The sequence below is a fragment of the Papaver somniferum genome, chromosome 7, assembly GCF_003573695.1.
Source record: "Papaver somniferum cultivar HN1 chromosome 7, ASM357369v1, whole genome shotgun sequence".
Lineage (NCBI taxonomy): Eukaryota > Viridiplantae > Streptophyta > Magnoliopsida > Ranunculales > Papaveraceae > Papaver > Papaver somniferum.
Window position 1 is genome coordinate 49,842,160 of NC_039364.1, and position 22,325 is coordinate 49,864,484.

Consider the following 22,325-nt stretch of genomic DNA (forward strand, 5'->3'; position numbering starts at 1 on the left):
CCGCATTCCAAGGCGGCGCAGTCACGCATTCAACTCATAGAAACCATCATGAACTTCGAAGTATGCTCAAAAGAGTAACCAATATTTTTCGAACGACTTTTATATTAAGATCGTTACCCTATAGGTCTCGTTCTATTCCAAATTTTAGGTTTAGGTTCGCGTTTGGTTTTGTTTTCCTAAGGCGGGCAAGAAGAGAACGGTGATGAAATCCGAACCCTTATCTTGTATGGCCAGTCCTTGCCCTTTACTAGGAAATTAAAGAAGACGTTTTCAAGTCCTCAACATATATGCAAACGAAGGAATACAGTAACTCGCTGACAGGGGATTCGCGAGTGTTTCGAAAAACTTACCTCCCGTTCCAGACGGGGGATGAACCGCTGAAGTCGACTCGGGACACAACTCCAATCTTGTGTACCAACCCGAGGGGCCGAGGTGATATCGTAATCACCGTCCTTCTCTGCAAACAGTTTCATATTAAATACTACCCTTCCGTAGGGTTTAAAAATAAAAGAATGTCCAAATGTCCAAGTCCATAGTCCAAAAGAAAAGGAAAGTCTAAAAACATATAATAATACAAAAAAAAATGTCTCTTTTTTTTTTCCTCTCTTTTTTTTAATAAAAACAAAAAAAAAAATCTTCTTTCGCTCCTTTCACTTTGTCTTTTACTCCAAGTCTTTAAGTATTCACCAAAGCTTTGGAAAAATTTTCTTTCGCTCCCAATTCCAAAATCTGTAAGGAAAAGACAAAAACCCAAAAACGTAAAGAAGAACAAATAAAATAAAAACAAATAAAAACCTAAAAAAAAATATCTAAAAACTCTATCCTAAAGACAAGTCCGCGTCGGCGGTGCCAAAAATTTGATGTGTTTTCAAAGTTGTTATAGATAGTGATAAAAGGGTTGTTTTAAGACTTGTGAAGGCAATGAATTTTAGACTTAATAAAACTTAAAATAAAGAAAAATTAACACAAAATTGGTTTCAAGATATGAGAAATAACCAAGACATTGATTCTTCTATTATGCATGAATAAATTATGGTAAATAATCCAAAACTCTAATTATCTTTTAAGTCCCTTCTTTCTTAATTCACACATAATCAGGCAAACTCTCAAAAATTAATTGTATCCCCTAAGCATAGATTATCTAAACAAAGCATAACCTATCTAATTGAATCACAACTAATGACGAAAATTATGCAAACAATTTAAAACTCTGCAAAAGCAGTGATTGAGCGAATTATAAATTATAAATAAGAAAAAATAAAATAGTTACCAATTATTCATGCGTAAATAGCTTCCTCATTGCCTTGGTTATGGGAGAATTAGCTCATCATCATGTTGGAAACACGCTCAAGATTCATTTTTATTGCTCAAAGGAGGTGTACAAGTGATGAAATGGAGAAAAACTATTAAAAACCGGATTATTTAACAGTTATACATGTTCAAACCGAGCTGTTACAGAGAACGATAAAAGCTTTTTGTCGTTGTCACTGTAGCAAATAAGTCTGCTGCAGATGTACGACCCTCAGTTGTGAGTCGTTATCACTGTTGATAAACGACTGTCCTGGTCGGTCCGTTCTTCGTGTTTTTCAGAAATGCAGTAGCAGAAAATGGCAGCTCTGCAACTTTGGTGTTTAAGCTCTGTGGTGTTCTAAAACCTCCGAAACTCTCCGTAATCCATCTCTGTTATCCCAGTAACTATTTATAACCCAACACCCTCAAAATATCACGCAATAACTTCATCGAATTCTCCATTACTCGGCATTGATGAAAAATATTCTCGGGAATATTTTCTTCCACTTTTAGCTCTTCCACGCGTATACAGCTACTGAATCTTCCTCATTTAACTTATCCACGCTTCTGCAGAGACCCAGCTCAATTCAAACACGATCAGCACACGTTTAACCACGCTGTAATCCCGTGGATATCTTCTTCCATGCACGTGCTGCCATGTTAACTTCTCACGGATTTTTCAGCCAAATTTGATCGAAACAAACACTCATACCAGCTTTGGTATGACATATCACGTCTACCCATTAAGTTTCAGCCCTTTAGTCTACCCAGAACTCCTTCAAGAATCGATCGAAAGTTACACAGTTGAGAATAAAATTTTCCCGCCAAAACAAATTTTTGAAATGTTGAAGATGGTGTCCCCTAACCAAACCGGGGATGCGAATAGCAGGTGCCCAACTGAGGTGCCCCTTATCCAAATTGAGGGTGCCTTTAGTACTTTTCTCCGGGAGTCCAAATAGCACTTTTTGAGCAACTTTTTCCACACAAGTGTAGTTCTCCAAAAACACCTACAAACACACAAAGCATCAAAATTAGTACAAAAATCGAGCACTAACAATAGAGACATTGAGTACAATTTAGACACAAAAATGTGTCTATCAATGTTCATAATGGCAGCAGTCGTGTATACCCATATGCTATATTTTTCCATTTTATCCGGTTAACCACTTGGATTTAGTAGCTCCTAATGCTTAGTTGTGCAGGTCTGGTTGGCCTCTCTCTTACCACTCATCCACAGTCGTGCACCTAGCAACATTTCTTAACTTTGAAATCATTGCCTTTTAGTGTTCTCAACGTCTGCTTTGTAGTCCCTTATTTACTTTTATTTTAGTTGTTTTAGTTGTTGCTCTGGGTAGCTTTCTTAGTCCTGTCTTTATAATCCTATCTTTCATTTCCTGAATTTTAATTTTAGTCTAATGTTAGCTTGCCTTTCTGGATTAGCCCTTAAACCTTCTTTACCCCCTTCTTTACAGCTTCATTACTGTTTTACTTTGCAAAAAAAAAAAAAAAAAAAAAAGCGAAAAAGCTAGGGTTTCACGTGGTTGGGCTCCGGTTTTCTCTCCCTCAAATTTTCTTGGCGTTCACAAATTTTCTCTTGATTTTGCGCTCTAATGGCGCAAAATCAAAATAATAATCCACCAGTTTTTGTTAATAGTTATGATAATCAATCAACAAGGATAGGGAATCAATCAAATCAAAAACTATCTATATCCCTAAGAATTCTGCTGCTAACCCTAATGCTTCCGTGTTTGGAAGGCAGCTCGAAGAAGATGGAGTTTCAAACCCTAACGCTGCAATTCCTGAAGCGTTTAGGAATCATGGTGCAAACCCTAACGCTGCTATTCCTACAGCGTTAGGAAGGTGATGGGACGGAGTTTCATGGCGCGTCTGGAAGGAAGATGGAAATCATAACTCAATAAAGCGAAGAACCCATGTTTTATCAAAGATTGATGCCGAGACTCTTTATCACCCTCCAATTTTCTCTTCAACAAATAATGATGTTTTGATCAAGATCCCACGAGACACTCATACACGGATTAAGGCTGTGTGGAGATTCAGCTTGGTTGGTCGTTTGGTTTTTTTCAAAACCCTAAAATTTGATGATGTTAAAAGAGATTATTGAATCAATGGAAGCTATCTGGTTCGGTTCAATTTATTCCATGGAAGAAGGGATATTTTGTTATAAGCTAGACAATGAAGATGATCGTAAACGTGTAAGCTATGATGGTCCATGGAAGATTCACTCTCCAAACGGAATTCAACAGCTTAAAATTCATCCATGGACCTATGTTTGATCCTGGGAAGATAAGATTACTAGAGCTGCAGTTTGGTTCGCTTCACAGCTTTGCCAATGGAGTTTTGGGATGAAGAGACGATTTTTAGGCTGGCAAGAGGACTTGGTAGGCCGGTTTTCGGTTGATCGCCGTACTCTGCGCCATGAATATGGTTACTTTGCGGCAGCCTGGTTGACATAGACTTCTCTCAACCTTTGAGACGAATTTTGATTGATGGTGAAGAGAATGATGAAATTTTTGTTCAGGAATATGAAATTTTAAACAGGCCAGCTTTTGCGATTATTGTAAATCTATTGGCCATAAAAAATCTGATTGTAGAACAAAAAAGTTTGATGATTTGAAGGATAGGGCTGAAGTTGAAACTGATCCTGAGATTAAAAAAGCAATTGAGGCGGATATGGATGATCTTAAGAATTTTTGGCAAAAGGAACGAATCCCTAAAGGTAAGAAGCATATGCCATCGGATGTTCCAACAGAAACCAATCTAAACATGGTGAGGAGCCATAACGTTGAAGAAGAAGAAATCTATCCTTGAGATAGCAACTGGAACACGTACTACTTTTCTGACACAGTGAGAGTGCTGGTGCTACATTAGAAGATGATGATACTATAGGATCACACTGAAGATGCTGCCTTGTCCGTGCCGCATATTGCTGCAACTCATTGCTGAAGCTTGCAGTGATATTCAGTCCGTGCAGCTAAGGAGGATGGTGGCTTATCTAAGCACCGAGGAGATGTTGCTAATGCTGGTGAAGAGCTTTACCTGGTTTGCGTAAGAAGATGTGGAATCTGTCCGCAATGATGATGCGGAATTGGTTTTGCGAAGTGTTGGTGCAGCACTTGAGGAGCTGGTGCATGATAATTTATCTAAGGAAGATGATGTTGATTTGGAGATGCAAGAGATGGAAGCTTATAGAAATTATGAGGCATGAAGGAGGCAACTAGGCAACGGGAGGCTGATGCTGAAGCTGCCAAAATTCAACAAGATATTGCTAGAGCTAAGCTAGAGAACTTGAGGAAGCAGGTTTTGGACTTGCATCATTCTCCGGCTAATTTCCAATTGTGGCTGTTACCGAGGAAGCTAGTTTTAGTGAGGCCACTAGGACTTCAAGAAGATCTTCACCAGCTAGATCTTTAGAAAACTTAACACTTTCTAATAGATTTGAAACTGGGACCGAGGAGATTGATAAGGTGATTGTTGAAGCTGATGATGTGATTGAAGATGTAGTTGCAACTAACACTTCAAGCATAGCTGAGGAGGATGCAAGAACTTTGGAGATTCTTGCTAATAAAGAGCTAGCTGATCATGAGAAGAAGGAGTTGGCGGAAAAGAAGAAAAAATCTAAAGCTCCTAAGAAGAAGACAGCTGCTGTGTGGCTACGGTGAGTCAAGTTCAAACTCGAAGTGGAAAATCTTCTAGACAGGGTTCGGCAAGCCCTTCAAAGAATAGAGTTAATTAATGCGTGTCTTCTATTGGAATGCTCAAGGCTTGGCCAAGGATGGTGCAAGGGCCAAGTTGAATGAGCTTTACTACTTGCACAAACCTGACGTTATTTGTATTGCGGAGCCTCAGGTTCGTTGCACTACACGTTTTGTTAGGAAGCTTAATTTGCTTGATTTTTGTGAAGATGTTATTACTAATGAAGTGCATGGTCAGAAAGGTAATATTTGGGTCTTTTGGAGGAATACTCTTGCAAGGCCGAATGTCTTATCTTCGTCTAAGCAGGCTATCACTTTGGATTTTTCTGAGTCTTGTCACGGCTGTGCATGCTTCTTTTGATGCGGTTGAAAGGAGATCTCTTTGGCGTCAATTGGGTCTGGGATATATTTCCGTTCCATGGTTGGTGTTGGGGGATTTCAATTGTGTTCTGCGTCTTGATGAGAAGAAGGGTGGTAGGCCGATCAAAGAAATTTATATAAATGAGTTTCGAAGTTGGATATCTGACAATGGTTTGGTTGAGGCCGATGCTATTGGGAAGAAGTATACTTGGTCCAATTGTCGGAGTGGTATGCATAGAATTGTTTCTAAACACGATAGGGCCGTGATTAATGGTGCGTGGCTTGATAAGTTTGCTAACTGGAGGTGCAAAGCTTTGCCGCGAATCTGCTCGGACCACTCTCCTCTTTTTTTGGTTTTGCTTTTGACAGTCCTAGGCCGAAGAGAGCTCCTTTTGAATTCAGAAGATGTGGCTTTCTCATCCATCTTTTTGGACTTCGTCAAAGACAATTGGAGTGTTAGGCTGGATGGTGCCTCCTTTTGTTTTTTCATCAAAGTTGAAGCGGTTGAGGGAGGCTTTGAAGATTTGGAATAGATTGGTGTTTGGAGATGTTCAGTTTCGTTTAAAGCAAGCGGAATTGAATCTTGATAAGGAGAATGATATTTTGGACCATAATGTTAGTTGTGAAGTCCAATTTTTGAAGGTTGCCGATGCTAAGAAGGCTGCTGATGATGTGCGGTATGATTGGCCACTATGCTTAAGCAAAATCGAGAACTAGCTGGTTGGAGGATGGTGATCAGAACACTCGTTTTTTTCACAATTCAATAAGAATGAGGAGGAGCCAAAACACAATTTCCGAGCTGAAGATTTCTACTAACTCTACTTTGTTTTTGCAGGATGAAATAAAAGATTACATTGTTGATCATTATCGTGCAAAGTTCAACGGTGGAGCTGTTCATATTGATCCGAGACTATTTGATTATGAGCATGAAAGCATCAGCTGCTGAGAGTGCTTGTATGGATGCTATTCCTACCTTGGATGAAGTTAAAGAGGCTGTTTTTGATCTTGGAGCGGATTCTGCTCCTGGCCCGATGGATTTACAGGTTCTTTCTTTCGAGTCTGTTGGAACATTATTTCTAGAGATCTTTTTAATGCTATTGCAAACTGTTGGGCGATGAGGAAGATTCCTAATGGCATTAACTCTAGTTTTATTGTGCTCATTCCAAAGCTAATAAGTCTGATGCTATTAAAGACTATAGCCAATTGGTTTAAGCAACTTCTTCTTCAAAATCATTACCAAAATTATGGCGACCAGACTTGGCACGGTGTTGAACAAATTGATTTCTGAAGAGCAAGTGGCGTTTATGAAAGGAAGAAACATTCATGAGAATATAGCCTTGGCCTCGGAACTGATCAATGAATTAGCGTTGAACGGAAGCATGGTAACGTTGGCCTTAAATTGGATATAGCCCAGGCTTTTGACACGGTGAGTTGGGAGTTTGGTGTGAAGTTTTTCGTCAATATGGCTTTTCTGATGCATGGTGTTCGTGGTTGCTGAGTATTCTTAACTCTGCCCGTATATCTATTATGATTAATGGTAGCCCTGAAGGTTTTTTCAGTATCACAAGAGGCCTTCGTCAAGGTGATCCTCTTTCACCTTTGATTTTTGTTCTTATTGAAGATGTTTTGAGCCGCAATCTCTCTAAGTTGTTTGCTGCTAGAAGTATGCATCACATGGTGAGTAAGAAAGGTGTGGCTCCAACCCATTTACTCTTTGCGGATGATATTCTTATTTTCTGTAAGGGTAATCTTCATAGCTTGCGGAACTTGAAGGAGATGCTTGGCATGTATCAACGTGCTTCCGGTCAGTATGTTAGTTACGCCAAAAGCAAATTTTATTATGGTGGAGATAGGCAGTCTCGTGCTATTGCTATTGCAAACTTTATGGGCATGGAGAGGGCGCATTTCCCGGATAATATTTGGGAATCCAATTGAAACCTGGCATTGTGCGTCATATTCATGTTCGTCAGGTAATGGAGAAGATTATGGACAAGCTGGCAGGTTGGAAGGGTAAGCTATTGTCTTTTCAGGCCAGGTTAGTTTTGATCAAATCAGTTATTTCTAGCTATTTGCTTCATTCAATGGCTGTTTACAAATGGCCATGCACGGCCATCAAATCTGTTGAGAGGGCCATTCGCAATTTTTGTGGTCTGGAGATGCTGAGAAGCGCAAACACTTCACGGTTCTTTATGATGTCTTATGCCTTTCTAGACGTGAAGGTGGGCTTGGCTCAAGAAGTTAAATGATGTTAATAGGGCCATGCTTATGAAGTTGTGGATTTCGATTCGAGACTCTGTAAGACTTGGGCTAGATTTTTGAAGGCAAAATATTTCAAGGTCAATGGCAACTTGATTGATTATAAGTTGGGTTCCTCGGTTTTTCCTGGCATTAGATTGGTGCATAACTTTGTTCAAAAACACACGCGCTCAATTATAGGTAACGGTGCTAATACTTCCTTATTTTTTGATAATTGGTGTGCTGATTTTTCAATTGCTCAACGTCTTGGCATCACAACAAGAGGCCCTAATGATTTTAAGGCCAAGGTGAGTGATATTATTGTTGATGGCTCTTGGGCTATTCCTCCAAAGACTAAAGAATTGATGTTACGATGCAATATTGATGTTGATAATTTGCCTCTTATTGGTGGTGGAGATGATTATAAAATTTGGGACTTGGACAGTAAGGGTGTTTTCACTGTCAAGTCGGCCAAGGCTGCTATTCATGGGCCAGCTGCAATCTTGCCAGCTGCGGCACTTTTCTCTAGAAGTGTTATACATCCTACTTTGGGTGTGCAGTATTGGAAGCTATTTTATAAACAGTGTTGTGCTTCTGATGATAATGTTATGAAGAAGACTGGTAGGGAGATGCCTTCTATGTGTCGTTTATGTAGAGAAGACTGTGAAGATGTTAGCCATATTACTTGGCATTGCAAAATTGCCAAAAGAATTTGGAAGTGGGCAGCTGAAATTTTCGGACTGACGCCGAATGAGGACCTGGTGGCCTCCTACAAGGCTGCAAAGGGCCGGAGTCGAAACCCAGTTGAAGTTACTTGGAGTCCACCAAATCCTTGTGAGATTATGATCTGTTGTGATGGTGCATCTCTTGGTAATCCGGGGCAGGCTGGTTCTGGTGTTGTCTTCCGTGATTCTAGCTCGGTAGTCTTGGGAGTTCTGTGCGTTGGCCTGGGCTGGCAGACTAACTTCTATGCTGAAGTTTGTGCGGTGATTTATGGTGCTGTCGTTGCTCAAAGATGGAATGTGAAGAATCTATGTGTCAGATCTGATTCGATGAGTTGTTTATATGCTCTTCAAAAAGGCGATTTGCCATGGCAGCTTATACAGAGGTGGAGAATAGCGAAGAGTTTTTATAACAATATTAGCTATATTCATAGCTACAGAGAGGCTAATTTTTCAGCGGATGTCTCGGCCAAACAAGCATGTTTGTTGGCTGAGGAACATTATGAGTTTTACGAGGGTAGGCCAGGTTTTATTCATTCTGTTGAATGGCCTGGAGAGGTTTACTATCGTTTTTAGGCTTTTTAGAGTGCGCTAGCACTAAATTAGCCTAATCCTTGTACATTTTCGCTTTTTTATTCTTTTTTATTGACCGAGTAAAAAAAATAAATACTGTTTTACTTTGTAGTCTTGTGTTGACTTGACTTTCCTTTGCACTCAATCTTCCTAGGTTCTTTCTTTCAGCTGCCAGTTCCTCTTTTTTTTCAGTTTCTTTCTCTTATTCACTTAAACTGATCTTTGTTGCTTAACTTTTCTGCTTTCTCTAGCCTTTCTTGTGCCTCCTTATCTCACTATCCCTCCCTTCTGTCCATCTTTGTTTCTTAGCTTTCTATTTTTTTCGTCTTCCCTTTTTTATAACACAATCCTCTCAATTATCTTTCCTGGTGCAATGAAATTACTATCCTAGAATGTCCAAGGTATTGGAACCCCTTTAACTATTGACAACTTTAATTACCTTTGCCAATATTACAAGCCTAACATTGTCTTCCTAGCCGAAACAAAAGCCCCAATGTTTCGGATAGACACTTTTTCCGAAAAATATATTTTCCATGATTGGTTCGTGGTTCCTTTCGTGGGAATAGCAAAAGGATTAGCAATAGCGTGGCATAATAATTTAGAAATGAAATTAATATCTGCAAAATTTAATGTTTGTCACTTTGAAACAAAAATTGGAGATACAGAGACGATAATCACTTGCGTATATGGAGCCGTTGATGTTGGGGACAAGATCGAGCAATGGACTCATATTTCAGATATTGCGCAACAAATTGATAAATCGTGGATTTTAATCGGGGATTTAAACGTCATTTTGGATCCGGACGAAAAACAAGGAGGAAACAAGGCGAGTTTGAGTAATAAATCATTCATAATCCAGATTATCGACTCCTTGGGCCTACAAGATGCGGGATTTGAAGGTGCTCCTTTCACATGGTCCAACAAAATAAAAGGAGATGCTAATATTTGCGAAAGAATTGATAGAGCATTAACTTCATTCAGATGGACTCAAACATTCCCAGATACCAAGGTAACTCATCTACCGAGAGTAGGATCTGATCATACACCTATTTTATTTGATTCAAATCCGGAAAAATATAGACTACAAAAACCTTTCAGATGCATTAGATCCTGGTTAACTCATCCCACACTTCCCTCAGTGGTAGAAGCCTATTGGAAATTACAGTCTGGAAATTCCTCAGAAGAAAACTTTCAGAAAATCTTCATCTACTTTCTTTTGACCTAGCTCATTGGAACTCGAACATCTTTGGAAACATTCATAAAAATATTAAGACCCTCAATAACAAAATAGAAAATATTCACAGGTCCGGAAGAATATCCAATGATATAGACAAACTTAAGAACCTTCAAGAAGAGCTAGGTAAAGGGTACAAAATCAAAAATGATTATTACCATCAACTTTCAAGAGACAAATTCTTCAAGGAATATGATCAGAATACATAATACTTCCATGCTACATCTTCCAATAGAAAAAGAATCAATGCGATAAACTCTCTCAGAAAACCTTCGGGACTTTGGATTTTGGATAGGGAGCAAATCAACTCCTCCCAAATGAATTCTCTAGATTTTGATATATCCACTATAATATCTCCCTGCATTTTCAATGAGGAAAATCTTTCTCTGACTGAAATCCCCACTAAAGAAGAAATTTGGTTTACCCTCTCTAATATGAACCAATGGAGGGCACTAGGTCCAGATGGTTTTTAACCAGGTTTTTTTTAAAGCTAATTGGAATATTTTAGGGCAAGACATCACTTCCTCGGTTCAGGAATTTTTTAAATCAGGAAATCTCAATAAACATTTCAGTTATTCTTTCATCACTCTCATCCCCAAAACTAGTACTCCTCAAACACTGGGGGACTTCAGACCTATAAGTTTAAGCAATATTATTTATAATCTAATCTCAAAAATCCTAGAAAACAGACTAAAGACAATTCTCAATAAAATAATATCCCCCAATCAATCGGCTTTCATGACTGGAAAACAAATCACCGATAATATCATAATAGCCCACGAGCTTCTCCACACCATGAAGACTTCCAAAGCAAAAAAGGGATACCTGGCTCTAAAACTGGACCTCTCGAAAGCTTTTGATAAGGCTGAGTGGATATCTTAGAAAAAGTACTCTCCACTCTTAGATTCAACGAAAAATGGGTAAACCTTATCATGCAATGCATTCCTGATCCAAAATTCAACTCCTCGAGAGGATTAAGACAGGGTGATCCTGTATCTCCTTATCTGCATGGAAATTCTTTCGCGTCTCCTTGAAAAAGCGACATCAGAAAGAAAAAAAAACTCGGGTTTCCAAATCAATAAAAATGCTCCAAATATTTCCCACCTCTTCTTTGCAGATGACTGTTTCTTATTCACTAAAGCACATCTTGGGGAAGCTAAAAACCTATTGGATATCTTACTTCTTTTGGGGAAAATTACTGGCCAGATGGTTAATTTACAAAAATCAAGTGTATACTTCAGCCCCCGAATCCACCCAAAACATGGGAAAATTATAGCAAAAATCCTAAAAGTTCAGTTGATGACCAAAAAAGATAGATATTTCGGTACACCTCATTTTTTTTTGACAAGAATAGAAAACCCAACTTTGAGCCTCTTCTTCAAAGATATTATTCCACTTTACAAGGCTGGAAATCAAAGTTCCTATGCCAATCGGGTAGGACGGTTTTAATTAAATCTATTCTTCAAGCATTCCCAACTTATCAAATGCAAGTTCTAGATCTACCAAAAGAAACTCTAGATCAACTAGATCGTATCTAAAGAAACTTCTGATGGACAAAGGAAGGGCAAAAGAGACAAGGAGGTTTCATAAGAGCTTGGAAAATCATATGCAATCCCATTTCTCAAGGTGGCTTAGGGATAGAAAAACCGCGTCAATTCAATATAGCTCTTCTCACAAAATTAGCCTATAGATTAATCTCAGAACAAGATCAAATTTGGGTAAAAATCCTCAAAGCCAAGTACTTTGAATTTATCGTGGATTTGGACGAGCATACAAAAAGGATTAGATCTGATTGAGGGAAATTTTGTTTGTCAAGTCAAAAACGGAGCTTCGGTAAAAATATGGGAGGACAGATAGATTCCTAATGCAGACATTGTCCAGAAACTTGCAAACTCACAAGATCAGGCGCTAACAAGGGTTCAAGAATTAATAACAGATCAAAATAAATGGGATCAAGAAAAGTTAAACCAATTCTTTTATCCAGAGGATAGGAAAAAAATTCAAGCTATGAATCCAAGAAAACAAGATCAGGAAATCATTGGATGGAGGCATCATCAATCGGGAAAATTCACGGCTAAGAATATCTATAATTATCTAGCCAATCAGGACCACGATGACACCAACAACTTAGATTTCCCCTGGGATAAGATATGAAAAATTCAGGCAATCCCAAGAATAAAACTTTTCATCTGGAAACTATCTCAGAAAGCCCTTCCAACATCGGCTAGACTAGAAGCTCATAATCCTGATATTGACAAGCTTTGCCAGTTATGTTATAATCAAGCACAAGAAACAGAATATCATCTCTTTCAAGAGTGTCTGTTTGCAAGAGAAATTTGGTTTGGCCTATCCCTCGATAATTTAATCTCAAGTAGCGATTCAAGCACAATTGTTTCTTGGATTAGATGGCGGATTACGGAAGCGGACTTGGCCCACCTACAGGAAAAAATATCCACCATCCTAAGGTTCATCTGGAAATATAGATGCTCGGTTGTTTTCGAAAAACTAAATCCATATCCAATCAATTTAATAGGCCAAATCAATATATTTTTACAATCTTACCCTTCCAATACTCGTCAAAGTGATATGAAAATTCAAAAGAAAATCACAACCAATCGCTCCTGGTCCAACCTAAACTCAGATTGGATAATTTTCATAAATTCTTCCTTTAAGAAAGAGGAATTGTCGATGGGATATGCTTTTATTCTATATTCAGCGGATGAAGAGACTTTCATGCACTTATCTGCGGGATCGGAATGGGCTACCTCACCCTCCATGCAGAAGCCAAATCTTTGCTAAACGCAATCACTTGGTTAAAAGAAAATATTTTATCAAGCGTTGCCATAGTAACAGACTGCAAAACGTTGGTAGACAACATAACCAAGGTAAGTACTGATTATTCGTGGACAGCGGAAAACACTTTACAGGAAATAAGGTTAATCTTGAATGATCTACCTCAAGCGAAATTGAAATATATTGTGCGGAAGAATAACTCAACAACGGATTATATAACCAAAGAAGCAAGGATTAAAAAGCTTCAACACATGTCGACTAAACTGCATCAAAAAGTTCTAAGAACTAGCATAGATTCTAATGTTTTTGACAAAAATGATTTTGTAAATCTTTTGTACTATATTTGCTAGTTAATATATGATCTTTTTCCATAAAATAATGGGGATTTATAATATAAAATTAAAAGAGCCAACAAGGACACTGTTGAAGCGGAGTAACTTTGAGGGTATATTCCGTCTCAACTGTACTAGACTCAGTTGCATGGTATGCGGCAGTGTAGCGTCTTAATTTGATGAGTGTTCAAAACTGAATGAGGCTCCAAAAATTTTCCTCGTTAGCAAAATTATGGATTCGTGCTTTAATATTGGTTCATCCTTATATTTAAAATATAAGTATATGAGCATTACACACCTTGTTTAATATTTTTTTTCTCCATAAGATCATTCAATGTGTGTAAAATATAGGTCAAACGAAAAAAATTGGCAAGGTACTTGATGCCTCTTTTTTTCACGTACATTCTGCAACAACACACGAATAAAACTTTTGAATTTTGAAAAATTAAAAGGAAAAGAGCTTTTTTAGCATATGATCATAATTTATTTACTTTTTAAGATGAGTTTCATGATAATTTCTTTAAAACTTTACCAGTTCTCATGTTAACACTGTAGTCTAAATATAATCAATCTCAATCAAAACAAACATGTAAAAATCAAGAAAAATCTCCTACAAAAAGTGCGATTAGAGGGAGAAATAAATTTGGAAGGGACGGATATTATTTGCATCATCAAATGGTCCAGATTAATGGATCACTATTTTTTCCAAACTGTTCTGATACCAGCTCCGCTGAAATCGGTCCGACCTCGTAGTAAAGTGACAATTTTGTTCGACCGTCTATAATCTTGTGGATTTTTTTTTATTGTAGGATTTAATTTCCATGTGATCAACCGTGAATGTGGGATCTACTATGGGTGGAAATCCCTCACCATTTTTTCTCGTGATGGGTCCCGGAGCTGTTTCACTCGAAATTTGTTCGCGGGATTTTCCAGCATCAACGTAGAATAACTCCTTATTGTGCTGTAAAAATAGTTATTACTTTGAAGTTTACAAAAGGGACCAGGGAAAATAGACTAGGAATGTAAGCACTACCGAGAGTAGAAGACTAGCAGCAGTGCACTATTAATATAAGGAGTGATGACTGATGAGTTGATGACACATTTTAATAGACTTCTCCTAAATATAACCCACATTTTTATTAACCATAACCCATATTGACCATAACCCATAATTGTTTTTCAATTTATTATCCACAACCCAAATCATAGCCCAAAACTTGTTTACCGAGTTGGTAGAAATTCATAGCTAGTGAGGCGAGTTAAGTTGTCATATAACTGATTCAAGTGAGTTGATTCAGTTATTAAATATAATTATAAAAACGATAACTCGTTTTATTCAGAAGCAAAATATTTTCCATTTTATCTTCTAAACCAGTTAACCAAACCTCTAATGATAAACCCTAGAAAAAAAATTCATTTTTTTTTGAAAAATCAGTCAACCGAATCATCATGGGCTAAACTAAAGGAGAAATATTCAAAACAACTTCGCAAGATATATTTAATTGCCTCAAGGTTTCTGAGCCTGCGAAGATATCTTGAACGTTTCCTCATGTAATAGACACATAGACTCTCTAGCAATCTGAAAAGAAATAAGGAAAAAACAATTCACGGAGACTCAAGTGGTAGTGAATTCATCGAATTCACGACAACCAAATTCATTAAGAATATATATGTCAGGGAAAAAAAGCTAACAGAGGCTCTGGTGGTTGTGAATTCATGGAATTTACTGTTTGAGCATTTCTCGGTCAAACTCACAAGTGTTGCTATCTCAAGCTTGTTGTCAAAACTATATCTTGATTTCTAGTTTACAATTAGTTAAATCTCGGACTAAGATAAAAATGTAGTTGAGAAACAGAGGATCACGACAGTCATCATAGTGTTTTACCGTTTGAAAGCGAAGATCAACCGAAGATTTTAGAGAACTTCATCAAGAAAAGGTAGGTGAAGACTGAACCACCTATTTATCAAGTTATATTCACTTTTCTATCATTGAGACGGTGTCGCATAACTAATTAGACTATTATGCATAGACAAGAATTTCGAATAAAGTTTATCTTGGTAATTAGTTCTCGAAATATAATGACTAAGCTTAATGAACATTTGTTCATACTTGATGAATTTCGGTTAAGGACAATTTATTATTCGGAATCAAAATCATGATTCAAGTTTTATCATTCGAAAATAGCCTGGAACAGTCATGTGTGTCATTGATGTCATTCGGGAATGTTTTGAATCGATTTAGAGAGAAATATAGAACTACTAGAGATTCGGATATACAAGACAGTGTTATCAGTCTTACAAACTAGGAAAACTTTTATAAGTCTGAACCCGTATTACATGTATCCATACACGTAGCGGAGTAACAATATTATATCGACTTACAGATTTGTGGTACACATATTCTTATGTATATCATAAGAAAATATGTTCAACTCGTGAACCAGATCAGTATGCATACTCGTATGCAAACCATTTAGGAACTGTGGTCACAGAACCGGGTAAGTTTACAAACCGGTACACGTACCAAAATAGTTTTGTGTTCCCGAACTCGGTTTAGTACCCAAACCGGTACGCAAACCAAAATAGTTATGTGGACTCTGGAACCAGTCATAGTCTTAAGGTTTCCAAACCAGTACGCATACCTAAATTGTTTTGTTAACTCCGGAACTTGGTTTGGTTAAATGTTTACAAACCGGTACACGTACTCTGACTGACCTGAGTCACGAATGACTATGGTATTTGTACTTTGTGCATTTAATAACCATGTCGATTATTCTCAAGTGCGTTTAAATTATTTCTACGAGATCATTAGCATTTGATTAATTCTATAAAAACACTAGACTTATTTGATCTCATGATTGTGACTGATAGTTTATTCTTAAGTGTTCATGGAAATGAGTATTAAGCTTTTAAGTTCAAATCGGCTAGTTTCGGGTAACCACCTTGAACATAGTATTTGTACACGATTCGGTTACAGTTTCACCTAACCAAAGTATATATCTTGCTTATGTAAATCAGATTTAAAGATTCATTTAACGGTGGATGTTGTTTGCTTGGTTCCAAACTTATCTTAGCTTAAACCTAAAGCAACCTATGCTTTGGATGTCTATAAAAGGGGAACTTCAAGCAACTGGAATATTTGGATCCCAACACTACTTCTTGGTGTGTCCCAGTTGCATCTAGAGTCATCCTCTTCCTAACCCTTTTAGGGTTTAACGACTACAAAGTCTTCATAGGGATTCGTGAAGCCAGGTCCAGTTATCTTTCCTTGATAACTCAAGTATCCTGATCTTGATCGATTTTTGAGCTTCTCACTCGATCAAGATAGATAGAAATCATCAAAGTTCTTTTTTTCTCAAACTTCGTTGATTCCACAAGTTTTATACTTGTGAGTTAATAATCTAGGTTGCACTTCGGGTTGCATAAGTCTGGATTTTAGGTTAGCTAGATTTTGTATATTACTATCGATTTATATCACCTTTGATCAAACTATTTGATTGTAAAAGGATATCATATATAAGATTAATCTTTGGGAGGCAGATTGGTTCAAAGTCTTCGATTGAGTGGAAGCAACTCTTAGTTGGTGTGGCATCATCTAAGGGTATCAATTGCGCGGAGTCCTGCTGGGATTCAACAGGCGTAAGGAGCGCGACTGTACCTTAATCAGTGGGATACCTTTTAGGTCTCAACTACATTCCAGTCCGAAGATAGTTGGTAGTAGGCTAGTGTCTGTAGCGGGTTAATACAGTTTGGTGTTCAATCTTGACTAGGTCCCGGGGTTTTTCCAAATTGGTTTCCTAGCGAAGGAGTTGATTGGAGGCAACCATATGTCAATTATCTCCAGACGGTAAGCTACCTAGCGAAAGGCAAACAACATTAAAATTCAAAAGAAAGCAACACGTTTCTTCATAAATGAAAATTTGCTTTACCGAAGAAGATATAGCAATGAGATCCTGCGATGCATGTCCGATCAAGAAGAGACCGAAGTCATGACCCAATCCCATAATGCTGAGCACCAGAGAATGCTGAAAATATTTCTACAGCTCTACGAATGAGGATTTTATTGGCCGATGATGGGATTTTCAATTTAGTTGTAGTAAAAAGTTCGTTGAGGCTTGTGAAAGCAAAAGATTCTAAACTTAATAAAATTTAACAGTAAAGAAAACTTAGATCAAAATTTGATTTCAAGATATTAGAAAATAACCAAGACACTAGAATCCACTATTACACATGAATGAATGATGGCAAATATTTCATAACTCTAATTAGCCTTTTAATCCTTTATTTCTTAATTCACAAATAATCAAACATATTCTCAAATATTAGTTGTATCCCCTATCATAGATTATCTAAACAAAGCATAACCTATCTAATTGAATCACAACTAATGAAGAAAATTATGTAAACTTTTAAGAACTCTGCAAAAGCAGTGATTGAGTGAATTATAATTAAATATTAGAGAAAATGAAATAGTTACCCATTATTCATCTGTGAAATAGCTTCATCCATTGCCTTGGTTATGCGAGAATTTATCCTCTCATCATGTTGGAAACACGCTCAAAAGTCATTTTTATTGCTCAAGGGGTTTACAAATGATGAATATGGGAGTAATATAATAAAAACCGGGTTTGTAACAACTATATTTGTTATAAACTGAACTGTTACAGAGAACGATAAAATGAAACTGTCAAATACACTGTAGCTCTACGACCCCGTCCTCTGTGTCGTTGTTACTGTAGCATGAACGACAGTTTTCTGTGGGTCAATGTTATTCGTGTTCTACGTGCAACAGCAGCAATGGAGGTTTCTGTAGCTTTGATTTTTCGACTCTGTGGTGTTCTCTTTCTCTCCCAAACTCTCCGTCCCCCTTCTATGACAACCCATCACCTATTTATAACCCAGCAGCAGCAAAATATCACGTAATTACTTCATATAATTCCCCATTACTCGGCATTATTCTTCACGGCCAGTTTAAGAAATAATTCATATTTTTGATCTCTACACACGTTCTGAAGCTGTCAAATTGCCATATTTAACTCCTTCGTACTCCAATAGTTGTTAGGGCCTTCCAAACACGAGCAACACACGTCTAACTCGCTGTAATCCCGTGAATATTTCTTCCAGCGTATGTGTTTCCCTGTTTTCTTCTCACGGATTATTTAGCCAAATTCAGTCGACAAAATAAGCCATACCAGGTCTGTTAAGTCCACTCACATCATCCCAACAAATCCTAGCCATTTAGTCTCCTTCTAACACGCCCAAAATTCCAACCCTAATGTGCCAGGTGAAAAGCTCTATTTCTCGCCAAAAATTAGTTTTGAATGTTGAAGATGGGTGCGATGGATAAATGGGTGTTGTGGACAAAATTGGGCTGTATATAGCCGTGGGTGACACTTAGCAAAAATAGGGGGTTCGTATAGCAATTGTCCTCCGGGGTGCTCCGAGAAACTTTTCGAGCCGAATTTTCCAACAATATTTTTTTCCAAAAAATACCTTCAAACACACAAAACACCATAATAAGTACGAAATCGAGTATTAACAATACGGAACATTGAGGACAAATTAGACACAAAAAAGTGTCTATCAAATACCCCCAAACTTATTATTTGATAGTCCTCGAGCAAAACTAATAAAAAATAAAATCCAACTCACTAGGTGGCCCTAGTGACCGAGTTATAGTCTCAGGTGAGTTTAACAGAGGTGTACTCACAAAAACCTTAACTCCAGGCCCTAGTTATCTACGCAGAACCTTGGAAGGCACTAAAGAATCTCCTTGGTTGGCATACTTATTGACTACAAGAGGAAGTACCCTAATGCGAAATTCCAATTGTTGTACACGAGTTTGCACTCAAGCATACTAAAATTCATATAAAGTGACAGAGCTCTACTCAGATAGTTTCTGGACATCATAAACCGGAGTCAACCAATCACATGGATAGATTAAGAAGATGGATGTAGAGAAAAACGTGGATGATGTTGACTAAGGTGAACCTATCCTAATGGACTGAGATACTGGTCCGGATTAATATCAACACACTGGCATATACAAGGGAACCAGTGGTCGATAATCCTAACTCTAGGTCAACTCAGCTGGCATATACAAGGGTACCAGTGGTCGACTTTATTGTATTTATTCCGGTTGGTCTGGTGGTCTGGTATTAATTTCTTTTCTTTTTTATTTTTTTTTTATGTATCTCAGTCACTCTATTTCACCCTAGTAATGGTAAAAAGAAAAAAAAAATGATCAGGATTCTTTCGATGTTTCCATCACGAGGATATGGCGAAACTACCATGTTTTTTTTGCTAACACCTGAGCTCTGTGCTTTTATGAATAGACTCTTCTAGATGTTTCCATCTAATCAGATTGGTTCCTCAACTCCTACAACCAAAATGTTCCCATCCACTTAGATTGGTTAGTGCCGACCTTAATAAGCATAAATTTCTGGGCTCTGAAGTTTATTTATTGCAACTAAAAGCTAGCAAAAAGTTTCTTCCCCACCCCCAAACTTAAATATAACATTGTCCTCAATGTTTTTAATGAAAGAGCAATACCAAAAAGTAAAGTAACATGAGGAAAAGTTGGAAAGATAGTACCTGGGTGAAGAAAAACTAATATACAACATACAATCGCCTCGATGGTCAATCAAGGGTAAACAGGGTCCTCCAGAGGGACCTCCTCAACATCACCTATAATAAAGGTCTCTAAAAAGGGTTTCAATCTCTGACCGTTAACCTTTGAAGAACTACTACCATCCGGTGTCTCAATTTCAACAGTTCCATGAGGAAAGACAGTGCGAACAATAAAAGGACCCGTCCACCGAGAACGTAACTTCCTAGAGAAAAGATGTAAGGGGGTATCATACAGAAGAACTTTTTGACCTGGAGAAAATGACTTCCGTAAAATATTTCTATCATGCACAAGTTTCATTTTGTTCTTATACTCCTTCGCACTATCGTATGCAACTATACGAATCTCGTCCAACTTATTGAGCTGGAGTTCCCTATGGGCTCCTGCCTTGTCAAGTGAAAAATTTAGCTGCTTAACATCCCAATAAGCTTTATGTACTAACTCAACAGGTAAATGACATGCCTTTACATACACAAGCCGATAAGGCGACATTCTAATGGGGGTCTTAAACGCAGTACAATAAGCCCATAAGGCATCTGTAAGCCTAGACGACCAGTCTTTCCGATTAGGATTAACTGTTTTCTCTAATATAAGTTTTATCTCCCTATTGGAAACCTCAACCTGACCACTAGTCTGAGGATGATACGGGGTAGCTACCTTATGTGTAATACCATATTTCTTCATCAAAAGCCTAAAAGTTCCATTACAAAAGTACGACCCTCCATCACTAATTATAGCTTGCGGTGTACCAAAACGTGTAAGTATATTATTTTTCAATAACTCAATCACAACCCTATGGTCATTGGATTTACACGCAACCGCATCAATCAACTTAGAGACATAGTCTACAGCGACAAGGATGTGTAGATTACCAAAAGAATTAGGAAACGAACCCATAAGTCAATACCCCACACATCAAAGACCTCAACAATTAGAATCGGGTTCAAGGGAATCATGTTCCTACGGGAAATGGTTCCTAATTTCTGGCAACGTTCACAAGTAACATAGTAACTATGGGAGTCTTTAAACAACGAAGGCCAATAGAATCCACACTTCAATATCTTAGCAGCAGTCTTCTTAGCACTAAAGTGACCCCCACAAGCATGATCATGACAAAAGAAAATAATACTGGACTGGTCAATCCCAGATATACATCTCCTAATAATCTGGTATGGACAATACTTAAACAAATAAGGATCATCCCAAAAGAAGTGCTTAACCTCGGCTAAAAACCTAGAACGATCTTGTTTACCCCAATGTTGGGGCATTCGACCAGTAACAAGATAGTTCACGATATTCGCATACCAAGGTAATTGGGTAACAAAGACAAGTTGTTCATCAGGAAAACTATCCCTTATAGGAAGGGAATCATCAGGGAAATCAACAACTAGCCTAGACAAGTGGTCTGCTACTACATTTTCGGCACCCTTTTTGTCTCTAATGTCTGGAGAGAACTCTTGCAACAAAAGGATCCACCTAATCAATCTAGGTTTTGTATCCTTCTTAGACAAAAGATATTTCAAAGCAGCATGATCAGTATATATGACGATCTTAGAAACTAAGAGATATGGTCTAAACTTGTCTAAGGCAAACACAATGGCTACCAGTTCCTTCTCGCTAGTGGTATAGTTCAACTAGGCATCATTCAGAGTTTTGATAGCATAGTAAATCACATGAATTAATTTGTTTTCTCGCTGACCTAGCACAACACCAATAGCATAATTTGAAGCATCACACATGATCTCAAAGGGTAGGTTCCAGTTGGGTGCCTGGACTATGGGGGCGGTAGTGAGTAAAGTCTTAAGCTTCTCAAAAGCCTCTAAACAAGGATCATCAAAGAGAAACTTAACATCTTTTGCAAGCAAATTGCAAAGAGGTCTAGAAATCACGCTAAAATCCTTAATGAATCGACGATAAAAACCTGCATGCCCTAAGAATGACCTAATATCTCTTACGGTTTTTGGGACCTGTAAAGTCTTGATAAGGTCAACTTTGGCTTTATCTACCTCTATACCCTTAGAAGATACGATATGCCCTAAAACAATTCCTTATCGAACCATGAAATGACATTTCTCCCAATTAAGCACTAGATTCTTTTCCTTACACCTAGTCAACACTAATGACAAATGATGCAAGCACTCATCGAAAGACGAACCAAACACTGAAAAATCATCCATAAAGACCTCTAAAAACTTTTCTACCATATCGGAAAATATGCTCATCATGCAACGCTGAAAAGTCGCAGGGGCGTTACATAGCCCGAAAGGCATGCGTCTATACGCAAAGGTACCAAAGGGACAGGTAAAAGTGGTTTTCTCCTGGTTTTCTAGGGCAATAACAATCTGATTATAGCCAGAGTAGCCATCTAAAAAGAAGTAATAACTATGTCCAGCTAATCTCTCTAGCATCTGGTCGATGGAGAGAAGGGGAAAGTGGTCCTTCCTA